A 19,470-nucleotide genomic window follows, 5' to 3' on the forward strand; every position below is an offset into this window, starting at 1 on the left:
AAGAACGAGAAAAAGAAAGACATTATTCAAATGCAATTCAGGACATTGCATCTTGGGGGGAAAAATCTGATCCTTAGTTCAATTTTGGAAATAAAGATTTTTTAAAAATATTCTACTCTTTTAATGCAGGAGATGTAGGGTCAGTTCCTGGGTTGGGAAGATCCCCTGGAGAAGGAAATGGCAACCCACTCCAGTATTCTTGCCTGGAAAATCCCATGGACAGAGGAGCTTGGTGGACTATAGTCCATGGGGTTGCAAAAGAGTCGGACACAACTTAGTGACTAAACAACAAGGAACAACAATAACAAGCCTTTAACTTAAGAAAATTATGGGATTGGCAAGGGATGTGAAGAAGCTACTGATTTCATAAGCAAATAAGAATAAAAGAAAAAAGTAAGGAAAAGAGAAGAAGGGAGGGAAGGAGGAGGAAAGAAAGAACAAATGCAGAACTGAAACCCTATATAATTATAGGCAGCAGCTGCCGAGGCACCTTTTGTCCAAGGAGTCTGAATTTCTCCCAGGATTAACTCTCACACGCAAAGAATACTGGAGATAAAATGGTGCCTGTTTTGCATGTTTACCAACTGTATTTCAATTTGAAAGTCTGACTATAATAGACCCACCAACTGACCCCTTGTTCTATAGCCAGACCCACCAACTGACCCACAAAGGGTCCTGGTATCGACTTCAGAGCAATATTTCCCACCCCTCGCCCCAAAACCATCCCTCAACATTGTTCCCTCCTACCATCCTGTGATTGACCTAGTATCAATTACAGTTCAAATTAATTTCCCTTTCAACTTCTCTCCCACCTCTCTTGCAAGTCTAGTAAGCACCAGCACTCCTCGTCACAAAATATTTCAGCAAGACACCATGCCTCCATGAAGCCCTGACAACCTTTCTCACCGCAGGGATAATAGAATAGCGGCCTTCCTGGGCCACTTCCATCAATTTCTATTAAATGTATCCTTCTAATCTGTCAAGCTACTCATTTCTCCTTCCTCCTACAGAGATGCCAGTGAATTGGGGGCAGCAAGGAAGAGGTGAAAAGCACAGGGTAGATGAGGATTGTGAAAGGGACTGCAGATACAGGCTGACCGGGGTCAAGGGCATCAACCGTACGTGACCTGTGTGCGCCGACCACAATCAGAGAAACTTCACTTAATCTCACCAAGGCTATTAGGAGCTGCCTTTCCAGGTTACATCTAGCTGCTCAGAAAGATAACTGCTTTGCAGACTTCAATATACCTCGAGAGAATTAGATTTTTCTAAGCCAAAGATTGAATTCCTTCCTGCTTCCCCCCTTCTTCACTGTAACCAGGGCCTCACACAAGCTATTTCATTTTCCTTGTGCATCGGGCAGATGACATCCTGCTAAGTACGCCAGAAGCAGGGAAGACTGAAATGCAAGATCTGTGACGTCGTTTGCAAACAGACTTGCTTTGCTTACCTGTTTCACAGAAGGAGCTGCCGGCGAACACCTTAATCAGATAAACTATAAGCTTCAGTGTTCTCTACAGCTTCCAGGAGCCTACCCAAGTCAGCAAGGAGCAAATTCTACCTTCAACCCTGCACTATTTGCCTTGATGCATTCCTGCTGCTTGTTAATTGTTTGCTAAGTGATAGAGGGAACACAGAGAAGGGGAAAGATTCGTTGCTGATCCCCCAATCAAATGTCTTCTCAAGGTTAGAAATAACACACGCAAATTAAGTACTGTGACTTCATACCACCAGATCACATAGCTTCCCTGAAGCCTCAGCTAATTTCCCAAACAGAGCCTGCCTCACCCTCCTACATGTTTCCATAACACTCTGCCGCCACTGCCACGGTATCATTCATGTCTTATGCTACAATTGCTTATCTGCATATCTATCTCCTCTCCAATATACTAATACTGAGTTCCCTAAAAGCAAAGGCTATACTTGGTTCATCTTTATCTCCAACTCCTGCAAGAAGTCTGCACGTGACTGATGCCCCACATATCCAGGTTGGGTGAATGAGGAGACCGAAATCAGTTTCTCATGTCATCCTGGCTGAAGGACTGTAAGTTCAGTTCAGTTCAGTTGCTCAGTCATGTCCAACTCTTTGTGACCCCATGGACTGCAGCACGCCAGGCTTCCCTGTCTATCACCAACTCCTGGAGTTTACTCAAACTCATGTCCATTGAGTTGGTGATGCCATCCAACCATCTCATCCTCTGTCATCCCCTTCTCCTCCTGCTCTCAATCTTTCCCAGCATCAGGGTGTTTTCTAGTGAGTCAGTTCTTCGCATCAGGTGGCCAAAGTATTGGAGCTTCAGCTTCAGCATCAGTCCTTCCAATGAATATTCAGGACTGATTTCCTTTAGGATGGACTAGGTGGATCTCCTTGCTGTCCAAGGGACTCTCAAGAGTCTTCTCCAACACCACAGTTCAAAAGCATCAATTCTTCAGCGCTCAGCTTTCTTTACAGTCCAACTCTCACATCCATACATGACTACTGGAAAAACCATAGCTTTGACTAGATGCACCTTTGTTGGCAAATTTACGTCTCTGCTTTTTAATATGTTGTCTAGGTTGGTCGTAACTTTTCTTCCAAGGAGTAAGCATCTTTTAATTTCATGGCTATAGTCACCATCTGCAGTGATTTTGGAGCCCCCAAAAATAAAGTCTGTCACTGTTTCCATTGCTTCCCCATCTATTTGCCATGAAATGATGGGACCAGATGCCATGATCTTAGTTTTCTTAATGTTGAGTTTTAAGCCAACTTTTTCACTGTCCTCTTTCACTTTCATCAAGAGGCTCTTTAGTTCTTCTTGGCTTTCTGCCATAAGGGTGGTGTTATCTACATATCTGAGGTTATTGATATTTTTCCTGGCAATCTTGGTTCCAGCTTGGGCTTTATCCAGCCCAGCATTTCTCATGATGTACTCTTAAGGACTATAAACTGGGTAGCACACATGTTTTTCCGCCCTGGAAACCGAATCAAACACATACACATAAAATCAATGAATGCATGCAGAGCAGGGATTCTTTTTAATATATTAATCATTTACAAAATAAAGACAGGAAAATAGTGGAGGACATTCAGATCAGCATTGTCAGCTCAGCAGTTAAAAAAAAATGTCCTTTAGTAAGTCCCAAAACATCCCTTTAGACTAGGTGTGCATGTTCCCTCCTCAGCCCCCCGAGGGACATATGTGGTGACCATTCACATAATGCAAAAAACCTTTGAAGGTCAGAGAATCAGCTGGTGCAGCGGGGCAGCTTGTGGTTGTGGGGCTATTCCCCAAATTTAAGGGCACCATTGACCAGCATAAAGGGCCAGGGAGGAGTGCGTGCCAAGTGGCGTCAGCTGTGTCTGACTCTGTGTGACACTATGGATTGCAGCCCACCAGGCTCCTGTGTCCGTGGGATTCTCCAGGCAAGAATACTGCATCCAAGCAGGTGTGAACTGTCCCCTCCTTATTCAGCCCTCCTAAACCTGTCTTCACAGACCCCAGCTTGCCACTTTTCCAATTTAGAATTCCTTTTCTTGATGGTAACGATGACCCTATAAGCGAGACCGCAAGAGACACCGATGTAAAGAACAGTGTTTAGGACTCTGTGGGAGAAGGTGAGGGTGGGATGATTTGAGACAATAACATTGAAACATGTGTATTATTATCATATGTGAAATAGATCACCAGTCCAGGTTCCATGCATGAGACAGGGCGCTCAGGGCCAGTGCACTGGGATGACCCTGAGGGATGGGATGGGGAGGGAGGTGGGAGGGGGTTTCAGGATGGGGGACACATGTACACCCAGGGCGGATTCATGTCAATGTATGGCAAAAACCACTACAATATTGTAAAGTAATCAGCCTCCAATTAAAATAAATAAATCAAAAAAAGAAGATACAAAAAAATTTTTTTAATTCCTTTTCTTTACACCTCTCAAACAAAAGGAAATAAATACCTAATAAACATCCAAAACCCCACTGCCTTGTAGTTTAGGAAAAGAGACCCAGGGTGGAATGCCGCTCATCTCCTGGTACTGAGTCCATACACAGTGGCAGCTGCTCAGTCGAGATCCAAAGTGAGGGGGCTCCCCTCTGCTGGCTCCCTGCCACCGGCACCTCATTAGAGTCAACTCAGCTCTTATGAGGATAACAGACCACTTCTCTTCAACTGTCTCCAAAGGACCTCTCCAATGGGTCAGCCTCTGTTGGGCCTCATCTCTACCTGTCTTAGTCCCAGGCATTCAGGGCCCCTGTATTTTTCTTCCATCCTCAGGGACTGGTGCTTGATCTTTCACTGATGCTAATGTACAAAAGTCCAATAACATCAAATCTTAACCCAAAGCTTCACGATGCCCTTACTCTGAAATTCCCAAGAAATGGCAGAGGATTAAAGGTTAATGGGACTTTCTCAGAACCCCTGAAACAATAGTTCAGGGCCTCCAAGGATGTCACTGGATTTGGCCTCCAGTCAGACTACTACTTAAACCACTGCCGAGGACATGGGTTCGAACCCCGGTCTGGGAAGATTCCACAAGCCACGGAGCAGCTAAGCCCGTGTGCCATTAACTTCAGAGCCTGAGTTCTAGAGCCTGTGCTCTGCAACAAGAGAAGCCCACGCCCCTAAAGGAGAGTAGCCCCCACTCGGCGCAACTGGAGTAAAGCCACAGGCAGCGACCAAGACCCAGCAGTGCTGCAGGGCCGCAGCGTGTGTGTGGTTTGTGTGTGTGTGCGTGCGACGGCAGTGCATAGGCTCACAGACTCTGTGTGTGTGTGTGTGTGTGTGTGTGTGTGCACTCAGCCATGTCCGACTCTTTGTGACCCCACAGAATGTAGCCTGCGAGGCTCCTCTGTCCATGGAAATTTCCAGGCAGGAATACTGGAGTGCATTGCCATTTCCTACTCCAGGGGATCTTCCCAACCCGGGGATCGAACCTGCATCTCTTACATCTCCTGCACTGGCAAGCAGGTTCTTTACCAGCTGAGCCCACAGGGAAGCCCTTACAGACTGCATCTGAGTCATAAGAAGTGAGATAAAATGACTATTCAAACTGTATTTTCATACATATGTAAATGTGTATAGGTACATATATTGTATGTACACATATATTATGAGCATACATATATTGTATGTACATTTCTACATATTTTTCCACATATTGGCAAGAAACTTATGTAGCTGGGATTCGTGGTTTCCTGCTACTGTTCTGCTACAGTCTCTTCCTCTGGCTTTAGTCTCTTCGTCTTCAAAAAATGAAGGTATTCAACTGCATGTTTCCTAAGTTTCCTTCCAACGTTAACCTCCTATTTGAACATTTTTGCCACTGGAAAAAAAAAATTACTTATAATTGTCTGGGATTTAATATAGAGAAAGCAATTTTTGATCCTCAGATATTTTGTTCACCTAGCCCTCAGGAAAATCCTGATGGAGACCACTGCTCAGAACTCATTTGAAATGTAGAAAATGTAACAAGTTTTTTCCATAACAAAAATGTGAATGTCAATGAAGAGACCACACATAGCTATTATTTAGAAAAAAAACAGCATTAGACTTTCATTTAAGTCTTTCATTTAAGAACTCAGTTCAGTTCGACTCAATGTCATAAACAAAGCCAAGTGTTCAGCCTCATATCTACCAATTCCAAAAAATTTATGGGGAAGCAGGTGGGGACTGGGGAACCAGCGCTGTCGGAACCTTTAAAAACACCCTGGAGAGAAAAGTCACCTTGGCAAATACTTCAGCAGGAGCACCTCTTCAACTGGTGGAAACACTGAAACACGTGTGTTCCTACAACACAAGCCATGCAAATGATTCACTGTTTCTTCTTATAAGCCCTATCAAATTTATATTATGTATGAGCTAACCAACTTCATAGCTAGCCTTTCATCTTGTCATATTTCCCTGCATTCTCAGAGTGAATCCAGTCTGACGTGACACTTGCCATTCTACATTGTATAATATGAAAATAGAGCCATTAAAAGCAGTATTTCAGATAGGAAGGAAATCCAGAACTAAGACACTGATCAAAGTCTTTAGAGGCAACTACAAAATAACCAATGGCTTGAATATTTTGACCAATTTTTGAAATCAGAAAAAAAGACATAAAAGACCCTTGAGGTGACCTGACCCAAATTTTCTATACAATCCCTTCTCACAATTCTAAAATTCTCCTAGAAACTCTAAAATTCTCCCTTCAGGCAAGCTACTAGAACTGACCTAAACTATGAAGAGCCAGACAGGGTGCATGGTGTTGGATAATTTTGCATGGAGGTGATAAATTTATCCATTTCAGAGGATATAAGAATCAACATTCCCTTAATTTTGTTAAAAGGAATATAAGTAGCTAAGCGAAGGATTTGATTTTTTTCTTTTCTTCTCAAGAGCAGCACCACATTAATGGTAGATATTTATCCCAAAATTCAGACAAGCTCTTCTCCAAGAAGATAAAGCACCTTGAACTATATCCATGGTTGTGATTTGAGTAGTTAAAAGCCTAATGATAAATGGGACGAAATGAAAAGTGAGACTAAATTAGGCATATCTATACATGAGCACATAATTACACAGACTATGTATGTATAATTTGCCTTTAATGGCATTTCCGTCTATACTAAAATTCCCAGGTGTCCTCAAACAAGCACAGCTTTGTGATGTCATGCCTTTAATGGAGCTCTGTTACCATGGGGATCGCAGAGCTCCCTCTCAGAATAGCATTGAGTTCTGACAATTGAAGAAGCTGGAGAAATTTCAATTAAGCCATCATCTTAGAACCTTCCAGCACCTACAAATGTGAAAATTATCAAGTTCTGAAGCATTGCTAGTTTGCCTGAGAAGCTATGGACTTTGGGCCATGATTCAAAGTAGTGCATATATATATAAGGAAATATGAATTCAATCTCTTTTCTTCCAATAACCTATAATATGGACATATATATTGCCAGGTCCTCTCAAGAGCCCCTGAGTTGGATCCAATAATGCACTCAGTCATTTATTTACTCAGTATATGTGTGTGTGTGTGTGTGTGTGTGTGTGTGTGTGTGTGTGTGCACGCGTGTTAAGGCACTTCAGTCATGTCCAACTCTTTGTGACCCTTTGGATCATACTCCACCAGGCCTCTCTGTCCAGAGATTCTCCAGGCAAGAATATACTAAAGTAGGTTGCCATGCCCTCCTCCAGGGGATCTTCCTGACCCAGGGATCAAATCCATGTCTCCTGGATTGGCAGGCGGGTTCTTTACCACTAGCACCACCTGGGAAGCCCATAAATATATATACATACACACATATGTGTATGTTATTTATATGAAGATAGACATGTGGGTTTTCTCCAGTGCCCAGCATAAGCCATGGAATCTATGAGGTTTTATATATATATATATATATATATATACACACACACACACACACATATATATATTTCTTAACCTCAATGACCTTGAAGTATAGTCAATAACTATTGTATATTAAAAGATGGAAACACAAGATGTAATATAAAGAGAAATAGAAATAAGAGGACCAACTGGGTACAGAGAAAGATCTTGGAAGTTTGAGTTAGAAAATGTCTCTGGCAAGACTTCAGAAGCAAAGAGTGAAGACGATCCATTGTTGAGCCAAAGTAATTAAATTCCCCTCCCTCTGGCCACACTAAAAAGGATTTAGCATGCATGAGGGTCTTAGGTCAAGAGCTGTGTGGCCAGCAACCCCTCAGAAGGTAGAGTATGTTGCAATCACAGCTTAAGCAACCAGAGAGTCAAGGTCATAGCCAGCCAAGTGCAACCACAGGAGGGAAGAGTCACTGGTTTGTCCAAGACAAAGCCAAGATGGATCTCCTGGTTGTTCCCAATATTTAAAGCTTGCCACAGAGGCCAAAAAGCTGCATGGAAACTAGCATCCCTCACCATTTCCCAGTCCTGCTGCCCAGTGGAATGAAATGCAGGAGACATGGGTAAATGGCAACCCATTCCAATATTCTTCCTTGGAAATCCCATAGACAGAGAAGTCTGGTGGGCCACAAAAGAGTGACCCCACATGGGGTCACAAAAGAGTCAGACACGACTTAGTGACTAAACAGCAATAATGCCATGTGAGCAGGTCACTCCATTTCTGTTCATATCTCTCTGAAGCTGTGAATTAAAATATATGCATCATCCAGCATTAGTGTGACCATGTGCTTAAAATTATATTCCGATGAAAATTAATCATGTAAGAAAGAGGGCTTCTGTAGGAGCTAGTTATATCTTGGAGGCTCTAGTGCTTCCTTCAACCTATGTGGGCTGCTGTTACTCACACTCCTGATTCATGGAAACTTCGGCTCTTCTATAAATGGCTATCTGAAGTTTGGCCAGGATGCATATTTGTAAATCAGCACTTCTCTCTGACGTTTTTCACTTCTAGTGGTAAGCTTCTTTTAGACTGGCCTCTTATGAAGTTTGTTAAATTCACTGCAAGTTCATAATCTATGCGGTCCTAATCGCTGCTCTTCTTTTCAGAGAGGTCACTGAGCACCAGGTACTGCTTTCATTTGAGGTGGGTGAGGTCAAAAAACCTGCAAGAGTTCTACTTTTGATGTATTTTCTTTTAATCCCCTACTTTTCCATCATTTTTATGTATCACACCTGGATTCTAACACATGGCTGCTTGCCGCTGGAACAACTTTGAGGAGATACCCCATGTCCAAGGGCAAAGGAGAAGCCCCAGCAAGATAGAAGAAGGGGCAAAATTGTGTTTGGAATCAAACCTCATACCCGCAAGAGACACTCAGAGGGCCCAAACAAACCCTGTGCACACCAGGACCCAGAGTCTGAGACAGAGCTGTGTCTGAGTGTCTCCTGAGGAGGTACGAGTCAGCAGTGGCCTGCTGCAGGGATAGGGTCTGTGGGTGCAGCAGACCTGGGTATGGCATAAGCCCTCTTGGAGGAGGTCGCCGTTAACCCAACATAGAGCCACTAGAACATACACAGGACTGGGGAGACAGACTCCTGGAGGGCACAAACAGAACCTTGTGCACCAGGACCCAGGAGAAGGGAGCAGTGAGCCCAAAAGAGACTGACCCAGACTTGCCCGTGAGTATCCAGGGGTCTCCAGTGGTGTCGTGGGTCAGCAGTGTCCTGCTGCAGGGTTGGGGGCACTAAGCGCAGCAGTGCATGCATGGGACCTTTTGAAGGAGGCCGCCATTATCTCCATCACCTCCATCATAGTTTGGCCCTAGGTCAAATAACAGGGAGGGAACACAGCCCCACTCATCAACAGAAAATTGGGTTAAAGATTTACTGAGCATGGCCCATCCACAGTTCATCAGGCAAACTATCAGATCTAATCCCTTGAATCTATTCTCACTTCCACTGTATAGTCATAAGGGATTTGATTTAGCGCATACCTGAATTGTTTAGTGGTTTTCCCTACTTTCTTCAAATTCAGTCTGAATTTGGCAATAAGGAGTTCATGATCTGAGCCACAGTCAGCTCCTTCTCTTGTTTTTGCTGACTGTATAGAGCTTCTCCATCTTTGGCTGCAAAGAATATAATCAATGTGATTTCAGTGTTGACCATCTGGTGATGTCCATGTGTAGAGTCTTCTCTTGTGTTGTTGGAAGAGGGTGTTGGCTATGACCAGTGCATTCTCTGGGGAAAACTCTATTAGCCTTTGCCCTGTTTAATTCTGTACTCCAAGGCCAAATTTGCCTGTTACTCCTGGTGTTTCTTGACTTCCTCCTTTTGTGTTACAGCCCCCTATAATGAAAAGGACATCTTTTTGGGGTGTTAGTTCTAGAAGGTCTTGTAAGTCTTCATAGAACCATTCAACTTCAGCTTCTTCAGCATTACTAGTTGGGTCATAAACTCGGATTACTGTGATACTGAATGTGGTACTGCATTTCAGACTCTTTTGTTGACTATGATGGCTACTCCATTTCTTCTAAGGAATTCTTGCCCACAGTAGTAGATATAGTGGTCATCTGAGTTAAGTTCACTCATTCCAGTCTATTTTAGTTCACTGATTCCTAAAATGTCTATGTTCACTCTTGCCGTCTCCTGTTTGACCACTTCCAATTTGCTTGATTCATGGACCTAATATTCCAGGTTCCTATGCAATATAAAGAAATGCAAAAAAGCAAAATGGCTGTCTAAGGAGGCCTTACAAATAGCTGTGAAAAGAAGAGAAGCAAAAAGGTAAGAAGAAAAGGAAAGATATACCCATTTGAATGCAGAGTTCCAAAGAATAGCAAGAAGAGATAAGAAAGCCTTCCTCAGTGATCAGTGCAAAGAAATAGAGGAAAACTATAGAATGGGAAAGACTAGAGATCTCTTCAAGAAAATTAGAGATACCAAGGGAACATTTCATGCAAAGATGGGCCCAATAAATGGTATGAATCTAACAAGCAGATGATATTAAGAAGAGGTGGCAAGAATACACAGAAGAACTACACAAAAAAGATCTTCATGACCCAGATAATCACGATGGTGTGATCACTCACCTAGAGACAGAGAGCCTGGAATATGAAGTCAAGTGGGCCTTAGAAAGCATCACTACAAACAAAGCTAGTGGAGGCGATGGAATTCCAGTTGAGCTATTTCAAATCCTAAAAGATGATGCTGTGAAAGTGCTGCACTCAGTATGCCAGCAAATTTGGAAAACTCAGCAGTGGCCACAGGACTGGAAAAGATCAGTTTTCATTCCAATCCTGAAGAAAGGCAATGCCAAAGAATGCTCAAACTACCACACAATTGCACTCATCTCACATGCTATAAAGTAATGCTCAAAATTCTCCAAATCAGGCTTCAACAGTATGTGAACTGTAAACTTCCAGATGTTCAAGCTCGTTTTAGAAAAGGCAGAGGAACCAGAGACCAAATTGCCGACATCCGTTGGATCACCGAGAAAGCAGGAGTTCCAGAAAAAGATCTATTTCTCCTTTATTGACTATGCCAAAGCCTTTGACTGTGTGGATCACCACAAACTTTTTAAAACTTTTAAAGAGATGGGAATACCAGACCACCCGACCTGCCTCTTGAGAAATCTGTATGAAGGTCAGGAAGCAACAGTTAGAACTGGGCATGGAACAACAGACTGTTTCCAAATAGGGAAAGGAGTACGTCAAGGCTGTATATTGTCACTGTGCTTATTTAACTTATATGCAGAGTACATCATGAGACATGCTGGGCTGGATGAAGCACAAGCTGGAATCAAGATTTCAAGATATTGGAGAAATATCAATAACCTCAGATACGCATATGACACCACCCTTATGACAGAAAGCAAAGAACTAAAGAGCCTCTTAATGAGAGTGAAAGAAGAGAGTGAAAAAGCTGGCTTAAAGCTCAACATTCAGAAAATGAAGATCATGGCATCCAGTCCCATCATTTCATGGCAAATAGATGGGGAAACAGTGAAAACAGTGACAGATTTTATTTTGGTGGGCTCCAAAATCACTGCAGATGGTAACTGAAGCCATAAAATTAAAAGATGCTTGCTCCTTGGAAAAAAAGTTGTGACCAACCTAGACAGCATATTAAAGAGCAGAGACATTACTTTGTCAACAAAGGTCCATCCAGTCAAAGCTATGGTTTATCCAGTGGTCATGTATGGATGTGAGAGTTGGACTATATGAAAGCTGAGTGCAGAAGAATTGATGCTTTTGAACTGTGGTGTTGGAGAAGACTCTTGAGAGGCCCTTGTACTGCACGGAGATCCAACCAATCCATCCTAAAGGAAATCAGTCCTAAATATTCACTGAAGGACTGATGTGGAAGCTGAAACTCCAATACTTTGGCCACCTGATGAAAAGAATTGACTCATTTGAAAAGACCCTCATGCTGGGAAAGATTGAAGGCAGGAGAAGAAGGGGACGACAGAGGACGAGATGGTTGAATGGCACCACCGACTCAATGGACATGAGTTTGAGTAAACTCTGGGACTCAGTGATGGACAGGGAGGCCTGGAGTGCAGCAGTCCATGGGGTCACAGAGAGTCGGACACGACCGAGTGACTGAACTGAACTGAACCTGGATTCCAAGTGGAAACTGGTAATCCCAAGTTCTCAAAGAATAGAGACAAATGATCCCTCCACTATTATAAGGATGAATGTATAAAATGGACGTACTGTAACTTGGGTTTTTCCATAATCTCTCTGGCCTTTCTGTGTTGAGAGCTGTATCTTGCCTAAGATTGACCTCCTCATGAATTAGGTGAAAATGTCAGCTTCCTCTTAAGAGTGATCATGTGTTATGTCTCCTTTCAGATAGAGATGAACAGTATCCTAAACTCTAGGATTGCAGAATATTATGAGAGACTGATGAAGTGATGAAACTTTTTTTCCAAGAGGTCTTTAACGATGGATTAATTTCTACCATGGGGTAGACATGTTATATTCCCTGATGTGTGGAGGTGGGCCCAGTGACCTTAAAGAGTGTTGATATATCCCTCCCCCCATGATGGCCCCAAAGAGTATCCAGCTAAAGGGTTGGGTAAATGATGCTGAAATCCAGTCAGGGCTTCAACTACCGACTTGTGTACCCTGACTCAGGGCTGTGTGCACCTGGACGGAAAGCACTTTGTCTGATTTGCACAAAATTGCCACAAGGGGTTAAGGAGAACTTGATCCAACCCTACAAATCTGAGATGATTTTGTTCACCCACTTTTTAATTTGTTGTAACAGCCCTTTTATTTTACAACAATTTAATGAGCATCAATTATGTGTCATGGCCAATATCCTCCATTCTTCCTGAAATATGTGAAATCATTAGTGGTATTTAGGAACTCTGATTCCAGGGCATGATTCCAAACTATTAATAAATACAGAATAATGATCCTGCCTGTGGCTTAAGGGAGTGAGAACAGATCACCGCATTGAATACTGCCCAGTCATCAAAAACATTGTTTTAAACCTGTGAACTACAGAAAATTTCCACATCTGAACCTCACTATATCATACATTGTGTTTTCATTATATATTTTATGGTCTCCCAGCTATGTTTCTTCCCCAAATACTTCTGTCTTAAAGCAGCCACTAGGTGACAAGTCAGAAACCTGATTTCAAGCATTAGCTTTACAGCTTGACTCATTTTTTTTGACCTTGAACACAAGTCATTTGAGTTCTTAGGGCATTGCCTTTCCTCTGGACAATAAAAGAAAAACTAGATTCTGACTCCATAGGGATGTCGTGAAAATAAATGAGATGTAGGTCTTCAGAGTCACTTTAAGCTCTTAGGAATGAAAGAGCTTAAAGAGATATGAGGTTTTGGCAGCATTTTTTTTTCTGGTCAGCCTTACAAGTGAGAGCGAAAGGTTCTTAGTAAGTTTGGAAGAATATGACCCTAGTGACTCCTCCCCCTGACCTGTAGCTTTTTCTCTTCTGCATTCACAAAGTCTACTGTAATTCTGGCTGTTGACTCAGTGAAATTAATAAGTATCTACCATACCCTTAGGCAGCAAAGAAAAATGGTCACGCGCTGTGTGAGGTGAATTATCTGCTACCAGTCAAGCATCATACAATACATGCCCCTACAGGGGCTGTGAAAACACTCTAATGAAACAAGGAGAGTGTTACATTGCAGAAAAGAGGAAGCTGCTAGGATAGAGTTCCCAGCTAGGATACTGATCTGACAGAGTCTAGAAGTCCAGAGGTAGAAAATGTCTTTTAGGAGAACTGCAACTGCAACCACATTTTTGCCAGTGTCAGAGATACTCTCTTCTAATGCCACGGCAGTTGTGAAAGATCACAAATAACCAGCTAACAGTCTCCCTGCCCCAAGATGAAGAGTCTCTGACAGGTGGTGCAGATAAGTGCTGTATGACCTGTCCCTTATCTCCCTTAAGAGAGCGGTACAATCCACGGAGCTCACATAAACTCTTCTCTGGCTTCAGTCCCATTCTGACATTTAAGAGAAAAGTTGACAGTCATCGATTAAAAGCAAACATTAGAGTGAGGTGATATGTACGCTAGGTGGCTATGATAAAGATGTGGTTTTGCAAGAATTAGCTGGAAAGACATACTGGCGTGCTGAAATGAGTCTCTAAGCTGGAGGATCAAGCTAACATCTTTGTCTTGGTCTCACTGGGGCTCGTGCTTGTTTACAGGCTTTGATTTTCTTCATTTACTCACTCAATAAATGTTCACTGAGCACTGTAATGGAAACTGCTGGTGGTGCCCACAAATCTAATCTCCTCCCTTCCCTGAGAAAGTAGCTGTCCAGTTAAAACCTGAATTGTCTCACCCATCTTCTGGGGAGGGGAGGTGACCTAAGTTGGCGCTAATGGAGACTGAATGGAAGCGACAAGGGCAACGTTGGCATCAAAAAAAAGCTCTTAACCTGGACTTTTGCTGTTACTTGTGTGCTTGTTAAAAATGGAAAAGTGGAGGCTACCTGCCTGCCATGGACTATTTGTGAGAAGGAAATAAACATCTGTGTTTTGGAGTTTCTTTGTTACATCAGCTCTGCCTTCATTTTTTACAAATTTAAGAGCCTTCTGAGTATCAAGTCCTATTTGACAAGCCGGGCTTCCAGCTTAGCAAGACACACGTGGTGCATGCCCCCATAAAATTTATAGCTTAATGTCTATCCTAGTCTTCTACCTGGGAATCAAAACCCTGAGATAAGTGTCTATCATACTCAATAATCCAAATAAAATAGGGCAGGAAGCAAGAGTATAAGAGTAAAGATCTGGGCTTTAGAGACTTCCTTGGTGACCAGTGGTTAAGACTTCACCTTTCAACACAGTGGGTGTGGGTTAGGCCCCTGGTTGGGTAGCTAGGATCCCACATGCCTTGAAGCCAGAAAACCAAAACTGTAACAAACTGTAACAAATTCAATAAAGACTTTAAAAATGGTCCAACATCAGAAAAAAAAAAAAAAAGACCTGGGCTTCAATGTTGAACAAACCCGAATTCAAGTCCTTGCTCTGTCTCTTATAAACCATATTCTTAGGGCGAATCATTTAATTTACGTAGATCTCATTTACCTCCTTTGAAGCAGGGATGATAGGAATAATTATACGTACCTAATATAGCCCTGATGCTGCTGCTGCTGCTTGGATGCTTCAGTCATGTCCAACCCTGTGTGACCCCATGAAATGGGGTGTGACCCCTGTAGTCCACCAGGAATTTCATGGAATTCTCCAGGCAAGAGTATTGGAGTGGGTTGCCATGCCCTCCTCCAGAGAATTTTCCCAACCCAGGGAATCAAACCCAGGTTTCCTGCATTTGCTGGTGGATTCTTTACAACTGAGCCACCAAGGAAGCCCCTAATAGTGTCCTAGTGACAATCAAAAGGATTAGACATGTAAGTAGATTAAACCAGGACTTGAGCATCACCGATGTGATAATCAGAGTTCGGTCTTGTTATCATTTACTTTCATGGGGAGTGAAAGTGAAAGTCTTAGTCACTCAGTCGTGTCCAACTCTTTGTGATCCCCTGGACTGTGTAGTCCACCAGGCTCCTCTGTCCATGGAATTTCCCAGGCAAGAATACTGGAGTGAGTTGCCATGCCCTTCTCTGGGGGATCTTCCCAACCCAGAAACTGAACCCGGTTTTCCTGCATTTGCAGGTGGATTCTTTACCACTGAGTTGCCAGGGAAGCCCATGACACTTTACACCTCTGCCATAATTCAACCAACTGAGTTAATTCAGTATCATAATTATGTTTGCTCATCTGGTACCCCCTACTCTAGCATGAGGGTTTCCCGGGTAGCTCAGATGGTAAAGAACCTGCTGCAATGTGGGAGACCCAGGTTTGATCCCTGAGTGGGGTAGACCCCCTGGAGAAGGGCATGGCAACCCACTCCAGTATTCTTTCCTGGAGAATTCCACGGACAGAGGAGCCTGGCGGGCTGCAGTCCATGGGGTTGCAAAGAGTTGGACTTGACTGAGCAACTAACACACACCGTAGCACAAACAACTCTTTCTTAAATAGCTCTGTCCCAGAACTTAGTACAATGCCTGGTATGAACGAGGTACTCTATTCATAACTGTCACGAATAACTGCCATGTGAACTTGAAGGAATATTAAAGACTGGAGTATGAATAAATAAAAACCTACTAAGATGGCTATTTGTTTGATGCAAAAAAGTAGGCATTTGGTTTTGAAGATAAATGGATGGCAATGAAACATTTAATAAAATCCATCAAGCCTCAGAAATTAATACAGGGAGGCCCCATGATGAAAATGAGTACTTTCCAAAAGTTATATGCCAACTGCTTTGACCTCAAAAACATAATGAAATGTTATACATCATCTTAAGAGTCCAGTTCACAAGAGCTTTTTTAACCTTAGTTAAAAAACTGACATATTAAACTTAGTTAAAACTGACATATTGTACAATGGCATTAGAAAAAAATTGTAGCAAACAAGATTGAAATGCCAAAAAAAATGGGGGGAAACAAAGTAGAAAAATAAAAATTTTTGTTCTTTGGTGGAAGTAATTTTAAGTAGAGAAAGACAAGAAACAAAATGTTGACTCTTAAAGGTTTGAATGCATTTTTGGTGGGTTTATAAGTTCAAGGCACTGGTTCTTTATTCTCCCTAATTCCACATCAAAGTTCCCAGCTTTCATCCCCTTTACTAGAGAGACACTGCCAGCAATACTCTTATACTGAACAGTCTGGATTAGCCCCCTTTTCTCACTTTAAGTGGAACAAAGAGAGGGAGATAAATGTCTCTAAGATAACCGGAAAAGAATTGGGGGGAAACTGTAAGCTCTATGTGTATGTACTTGGTCGCCCTGTTGTGGCCAATGCTTTTTGACCCTTTGGACTGTAGCCCACCTTGTCCCTCTGTCCTTGGGATTTCCCAGACAAGAATACTGGAGTGGGTTGCCATTTCCTTCTCCAGGGGATCTTACGAACCCAGAGATCAAACCCACATCTCCCATGTCTCCTGCATTACAGGCATATTTTTTTTACCCATTGAGCCATCAGGGAAGCCTGTGAGTTGTATAAGGAAGGTTAAAAAGGAAATAAAGTAAATTGGTCTGAAGCACAGTACCTGGTGTGAAATATGCTGACATGTGATCAGTGAAATGATAAGAAAATGGAGAGATGAGGCAAAAGCTTCATAATACTTTAAAAGAGAGAGAGAGAGAAAGCAGGAAAAATAATGGTTCATAGTATTCTTCCATGTTGTACAACAAATATCATTAGCCCAAGGAATTTTGGTTGTTAATAAGAACAAGAGGAGCAGACACTTAGCTATATGGGAGGAAAAGAAGTATAGTATTTTCTAATTATGAAAATACGTTAATCGCAACTTGATTTATTTTTAAGTTCATAAAAACTTAACTGACCTCTTCCTAGTCTGTGAAGAGGAGAACACAAAGGACTAATGTAAAATGAGTATTTAAGTTTACTGAAAATATAAGGAAGAAACTCCCTGACAGAACATACATACAAAGGCTATTTTATGGCAAACTATGAAATCAACGTGGAAAATGAAACGCTAAGAGGGAACCATTCTTAACCTCTTACATAAAAATTCAGTCACAGTTTAAAAAGATACAGATCAAATAATGGAGAATCCCAGAAAAATCTCTGAAGCTTCCTACATGATTTTAGCAGAATAAAAATGATGCTTCCTGGTTAAATGGGAGACTGTTTTTTTCTGTGTCTTAGCCATACTCTCCCTCTGCCACACTCATCTTCTCCCCACCTCCCCCATTTCCTCCCACTCTCTCTCTCTCTCCCTCTCTCTCTGCCACACACACACACACACACACACACACACACACACACACACTCACACACACACACACAGAGCATCAACGCAAACATCACCGTCAGCACCAAGGACAGTAACCTTCACTTTGACACAGGTGTAAGAGACCATCCTCAGAAACCAGGTATACATCTCAGGAGCTCTTGTTTATTTTTTTAATTTATTTATTTTCAACTGAAGGATAATTGCTTTATAATATTGTGCTTGTTTCTGTCATACATCATCATGTATCAGCCACAGGTATACATATGTCCCCTCAGTCTTAAACCTCCCACCCCATCCCACCTCTCTAGGTTGTCACAGAGACCTGATTTGAGTTCCCTAAGTCATATAGGAAATTCAGGAGCTCCTGTGAATTCAGATGAGAAGTGCTTGACTGCCCAGCTAGCTCAGTCGGTAGAGCATGGGACTCTTAATCCCAGGGTTGTGGGTTCAAGTCCCATGTTGGGCAGTTGCTCAACATTTTGGGCTTCCCTTGTACCTCAGCTGGTAAAGAATCTGCTTGCAATGCGGGAGACCTGCATTCGATTTCTGGATTGGGAAGATCCCCTGGAGAAGGGATAGGCTATCCATTCCAATATTCTTGGGCTTCCCTGGTAGCTCAGCTGGTAAAGAATTTGCTTACAATGCAGGAGACCTGGGTTCAATCCCTGGATTGGGCTTGCAATGCGGGAGACCTGGGTTCAATCCCTGGTTTAGGAAGATCCCCTGGAGAAAGGAAAAGGTTACCCGCTCCAGTATTCTGGCTTAGAGAATTCCATGGACTATACAGTCCGTGGGGGTGCAAAGAGTCAGACATGACTGAGTGACTTTCACTTTCACTTTCTAGACGTGCTTGAAGTTTAACTCAAAGTTGCAAACGCCTGATCTATAACACTACTTTTCTTTTCAGAATATGATTATCTGTATTTATTAAAACAGGGGACATTTTTACTATATGTTCAGAACAAACAATTGACAAAACTGAGGATCAGAGTCTGCTAGAGCTGGAAAGATCCTTCAGGAGACTTCATCCCAGCCTCTCCTTTGTAAAGATGAAAAGAATAAGGACAAGAGGTTATGAAGGTAGTTTCTAAGTAGACTTTTTATTCTGGCTATTATAGAAATGTAATGTTTCTATGTACTTCAAAATTTTGACAAAATTGAGGGGGGAGGTTCAAGTTCACAGTACTTGATGACAGAGTTTTTATTCAACCAGAGTCCAATAATCACTTGTCACATGAAAAATGCCAAATCAAAAAATTAAACCTAACCCTTGACTCTTAACACATTACCACTTTTAACAGCAATTTAGCAATGGTAAATCAGCTTATAACATTGTTTTATTTTTTACAAAATATAACCAATAACTCCACACCTCATCTGCCACATGCTATATGTTTCAAAAATATGACTGCAGGTTATCTTTAGTTTTGTGTCATGAAGACTAGTATAGTACTTGCATTTCTCCCCAGATACACATTTAGTGGGAATGCTTCTAAGAAGTTAAGTGTGTTTATATTCAATTCAAGCATTACCTCTTTTAGGAGACCAAGCACTTGAAGCGTGGGCTCTATATCCCTCCTCCTCACTTTCATACTAATCTATGCCCATCTTTAACAGTCCATTTATCTCTTTATATCAAAATTAGCACTTTAGGGGTCTGGGCTCTAGTTCTGTGAGCAACTTAAGGCTAGGTGCAAAGGCCTTCCCATCCTATCTCTGTGTTCTCAAAATGAGTTGCATGAAAGACATTGTACTATGTACTGGAGCTGTGCATACGTGCGAAATCACTTCACTCATGTCTAGC

At 42.2% G+C, this 19,470-nt stretch overlaps 1 non-coding gene across 1 annotated transcript; it reads left to right on the plus strand.

The window, feature by feature from the left end:
- The first annotated feature begins 18,059 nt into the window (after window positions 1–18,059).
- On the plus strand, window positions 18,060–18,132 carry TRNAK-CUU (transfer RNA lysine (anticodon CUU)). The gene has a single exon. It is a non-coding gene; the product is annotated as a tRNA-Lys (tRNA).
- The last annotated feature ends 1,338 nt before the right edge of the window (window positions 18,133–19,470 follow it).

This window comes from Dama dama, chromosome 12 (genome assembly GCF_033118175.1).
Source record: "Dama dama isolate Ldn47 chromosome 12, ASM3311817v1, whole genome shotgun sequence".
Classification (NCBI taxonomy): Eukaryota; Metazoa; Chordata; class Mammalia; order Artiodactyla; family Cervidae; genus Dama; species Dama dama.